The sequence below is a fragment of the Leptonychotes weddellii genome, chromosome 5 (assembly GCF_054177405.1).
Source record: "Leptonychotes weddellii isolate Sample4059 chromosome 5, ASM5417740v2, whole genome shotgun sequence".
Classification (NCBI taxonomy): Eukaryota; Metazoa; Chordata; class Mammalia; order Carnivora; family Phocidae; genus Leptonychotes; species Leptonychotes weddellii.
In genome coordinates, this window is record NC_138373.1 from 62702015 (window position 1) to 62707117 (window position 5103).

General features: G+C 42.1%; 1 pseudogene; it reads right to left on the reverse strand.

Moving 5' to 3' along the window:
• Nucleotides 1–3428: 3428 nt before the first annotated feature.
• On the reverse strand, nucleotides 3429–4396 carry LOC102739042 (glyceraldehyde-3-phosphate dehydrogenase pseudogene; annotated as a pseudogene).
• Between the last annotated feature and the right edge of the window lie 707 nt (nucleotides 4397–5103).

Genomic DNA, 5103 nt, shown 5'->3' on the forward strand with positions numbered 1-5103 from the left:
CTAGAAGGAAAGACAGTGACGTGGGGATTTGGACACACCAACCAATCCTCAACACTTCCAGTAAAGATATAGATGCTTAAGAAAACAAAACAAAACAAAACAAAAACACACAAAAAATGAAATATCCCATTGCACTGTTTAGTGATTTATTACATTTTTAACACCAAAAATCTAGACAGTGTGGCCAAAGAGAGGATTTCTGTAGCATTTCTGTGTGTGTTTGGCAGTGCAAGAAATGTAACTTGAACATTGAAATATTGGAATTGCCAGGAAATGTTCATGGCTTTATATAGATAAAGGAACAATGTTGTTTAATTTGGGACCACCGAAGAAAACTGGGTATATACAGACATCTGAACCATATAGTCTCCTCCTTAAAAATAGACATGTTTGTACCATTTCAGTCTACCAGATATAATAGTGAAATGAGAGAAGAGTTTTTCACCTCTATTTTATAGGAAAGGGAAACACAGAGAATGAGCAGAATTGCTCTCAATTCCATAGTGACCAGATCAAGCCTTGAAACTCCAGATGTATTTCCTCATCCCCTACTAGAGCTACTACAGAGTCTGGTCAGCTAACAAGTGGCTGCAAGTCATCGTATGCTGTCTTTTTTTTTCACATTGTTCCACTTAGCAGGGGAATGAGTTTCCTTGGCAGAGAAAATAGAATGAAAGGAAAAAAAAATGTTTATTTGCCAAAAGAAAAAGAAATTTTGAAGCAGCATATATGTCTCACACATAGACACACACACACACATTCAAATCGTTCATCTCTTAGAAGCAGTATATTTTTATCATATTCTTTTCTACTTCTAGCCATGTGAAGATCTATTGTTCATGTAGTTCAGTAAGGAGCTAAGTAAATTAAGAGGTAGAGAATGAAACCCAGGGAAAAAGATTAAAACGTATTGAAAAGCTTAATTCTAAAGGACAGGATGAAAGATAATTCCACAGCAATCTACAAATATACCAATTTACACAGAGGTTGGTGACCAATTTCTACCATTGTCATATAATTGGATGTCTTCTGATCTCTGGTGCAAGTATTCTGATCTAGCTCCATGATGAACACAAGAATGGGTTAAACTTCATGATGAATTTCTGCTTTATTACAACTAAAACTTCTGGGAAGTAAAACAACTGTTGAACACTAGAATAGTTTACACCAAATGAGAGCTTTACCAAGTAAACTATTCCTCTGTGGCCCATTTCAACACTATTCTCAGTCCCCGTCATTTCTTTCTTTTTATCATTGGATATATTGTCCCATACACTCTTTCCCTTGTCTTAGGTTTCCAAACCCTGACCTATTTCAAGTCTTAGTTCACATCAGACCATAATGAAACTCAATGATTTTCACCTTTTATGAACCTCTGCAACAAAGTAGAACTTGAGAATTTATAGATATACCATTCATAGTTTTGACTGTTGCAAGAGATTTTGATTCTTATTACTTTCATTAGGCATGGATTGGAATCATGATGTGAAGGAGGAAATCACTGATTAGTGAGGAAAACTAGTCCACTGTTGAGCATCTACAACTTAATGACCTTTTGTTGTTCTCTACCTGTCTTTGTGCACACAGTAACCTCAGAACATGAAATTTGGAATCTTCAAGTTTCTCAGCATATACCTCTGGCAAACCTCAAGGATCTATTGTACCTAAAGTCTGTATCACATAATGCAACCCAGGGTCCAGAAAAAGCCTAATTTGAATACTTCTCCTTAGGAATTCTGGAATATGATGGCATGCTTCTTAGTCTTTGGTTTACAAATAAAGGCATTTCAGCCAGTGAGAATTGGATTTAAACTTCATTTTCACAGTTCCTATTTAGTGTAAATAAAAAATTTGGGAGAAAAATGTTTTGGAGAGTTTGGAATTCAGTGTGCAATAGTGAGTCCAATAATTCTACCAAAGCTACAGTATGAAGAAGGCATATTGAAAGTGTCTTGATACCACAGTACAAAGAAGGATTTCAGCTCTGATCCCAGAGAGAGCCAGTGGGAAGAAGTTCCACTCTCAGTCCTGTGGAAATGGCAGAGAAGCTGAAGTAAGAAAAGTAGAATCATGCCAGAGAAATTTCCATTGTCCAGCTCTATGAAATTCAGGCTAAGTCCTTTAAAAATGATCTCTAACAATATCAAACTAAGAGTACTGCTCAGAGTCCACATAAGTGTTGCAATTGTTGGTAAGGTAGAAGTTCCAAGAGATACGACCAGTAGTGGGAGATGGGATCCTCAGAATTGGGAGAAAACTGACCCAATCTGCAAAAATACTGAGTTGGCTTAAAGACAAAATAATATTAATATGCATCATGGATTGAGTTCTTTCTAAGGTCAACACTATGCACATTGTCTCATCTAATCCTTATATAACTGTTGTTTGAGGTAGGCATTACTAAGTCATTTTACTGAGCAGGAAACTGAGGCATAGAAAATTAAAGCAACTTAACCAAGAATCACACTGGGTGTAAGTGGCAAGGTCAGAATTATGTAATTTCAGCGCTCCTATTTTTAATACTCATGATCTATGTCTTCTACACAATGGTAAAAAAGGAAGAGGAATACTCTTGTATTAAAGAACAAAGCCAGGGGCTCCTGGGTGGCTCAGCTGTTAAGCGTCTGCCTTTGGCTAAGGTCATGATCCCAGGGTCCTGGGATCGATCCCCGTATCGGGGTCCCTGCTCGGCGGGGGGCCTGCTTCTCCCTCTCCCTCTGTCCCTGCTTGTGTTCCCTCTCTCACTGTGTCTCTGTCAAATAAATAAATAAAATCTTTAAAAAAATAAATAAAGAAAGAACAAAGCCCATGTAACTCCACCTCATAAAAGGAGCCCTAAAGCTGGCTCTCTAATAGATGCTGTATGATGTAAGAATCCTGAGGGGGAACCTCAGTTAGAATGGATCCCAGCTTTGGATGTTCCAGGAATAGTGATAGCCTGGAAACTCAAGTTTTCCCTTATAGTTTTCTCTAATCATTTAATGTGTGGCATGCATCTAGTTATAAATTCTCACTTTCAGGGTGAGAACTTAGTCTATAATAACAATATTTATTTAAGAATACTCAACATTTAATTGATAGATTCTCATTTCTCTAAGATGAGAAGTTTCATTATGGCCCTATGGAAATGGAAGGCAGAAGACTGACAATGATTACTTTTTGGGGGGGGGCTGGGTACAGTATACTTTATTGATGGTATATGACAAAGCAGGGCTCCCCAAGCCCCTCCCCTTCTTGAGGGGGTCTGGGATGGAAACGGTGGAGGTTGGGAGATTCTCAGTGTTTTGGGGGATAAGTTGGGGCAGGGACTCCCTAACAGCTGAGGGCCTCTCTCTTCCTCTTGCTCTCCCTGGGGCTGGTGGTCCAGGGACCTCTTACTCCTTGGAGACCATGTGGACCATAAGGTCCACCACCCAATTGCTGTAGCCAAATTCATTGTCATACTAGGAAATGAGCTTGACAAAGTGGTTGTTGAGAGCAATGCCAGCCCAGGCATCGAAGGTGGAGAAGTGGGTGTCACTGTTAAAGTTGCAGGAGACAACCTGGTCCTCAGTGTACCCCAGGATGCCCTTGAGGGGGCCCTCTGATGCCTGCTTCACCACCTTCTTGGTGTCGTCGCATTTGGCAGCTTTCTCCAGGCAGCAGGTCAGATCCACAGCGGACACGTTGGGGGTGGGGACATGGAAGGCCATGCCAGTGAGCTTCCCGTTCAGCTCAGGGATGACCTTGCCTACAGCCTTGGCAGCACCAGTGAAAGCAGGGATGATGTTCTGGGCAGCCCCTCGGCCGTCGTGCCACAGCTTCCCAGAGAGGCCGTCCACGGTCTTCTGGGTGGCAGTGATGGCACGGACGGTGGTCATGAGTCCCTCCACGATGCTGAAGTTGTCATGGATGACCTCGGCCAGAGGAGCCAAGCAGTTGGTGGTGCAGGAGGCATTGCTGACAATCTTGAGGGAGTTGTCATACTTCTCATGGTTCACACCCATCACGAACATGGGGGCATCGGCAGAAGGAGCAGAGATGATGACCCTCTTGGCCCCGCCCTTCAAGTGAGCCCCAGCTTTCTCCATGGTGGTGAAGACCCCAGTGGACTCCACAACATACTCAGCACCAGCATCACCCCATTTGATGTTGGCGGGATCTCGCTCCTGGAAGATGGAGATGGACTTTCCATTGATGACAAGCTTCCTGTTCTCAGCCTTGACTGTGCCGTGGAATTTGCCATGGGTGGAGTCATACTGAAACATGTAGACCATGTAGTTGAGGTCAATGAAGGGGTCATTGATGGCGACAATATCCACTTGGCCAGAGTTAAAAGCAGCCCTGGTGACCAGGCGTCCAATACGGCCAAATCCGTTCACTCCGACCTTCACCATCGTTTCTCAGGGACGCGGCTGGCACTGCATCAGAAGATGCGGCTGTCTGTCGAACGGGGAGGAGCAGAGAGCTGACAACGATTACTTTTTAAAAGGCTTTTCTTTTGTGCGAGACATATTAAAAAAGAGACTCTTAAATTTCCTGGACAATGAATGTTTTTCTCTTAGATAGCTATAACCTTCACCCTTACTTTCAGTTCTAAACTTTTAGAACAAACAAGACACAATCAACTCATGGACCAAACCTGCAAACCATGCATATGTAGATTTATGTAAATATTAATGCAAATCAGGCACAGCCACTGGGCTTCTGGGAGGTTACAAATGGAGCCCTTGGTACAGCAGAGGTCAAATATCCTTGGCTTAGAGCTCAAGTCTACATGCAGATTTTTATAAGACAATGGCAGCCCCTAAACACAGCAGTCTTTAAATGCTGTGATAATTCTATTCCTGGGTAGTTTTCAGTCATAATTAGGAAGGGGTGACCTGGTTCAGAGAAAAATGAAGAGCAGAATGAAACTGAGCTCTAATATTCCAGTTTATTTAAGTTGAATATTGATTATCTCCCAGGCCCTGCTTTCCTTCCTTTTTCATGTATCCATGAAGGGACCTGAGCTGGCATGGAAAATGGCTTTTTTATTTCAGTTGGCTTTGATCTGAGTACTGAATTTCCCTAACTTACCTAAAATCCGGAAAGCCCAAGGCCATTGTCCTTGAAAAGGCTTCA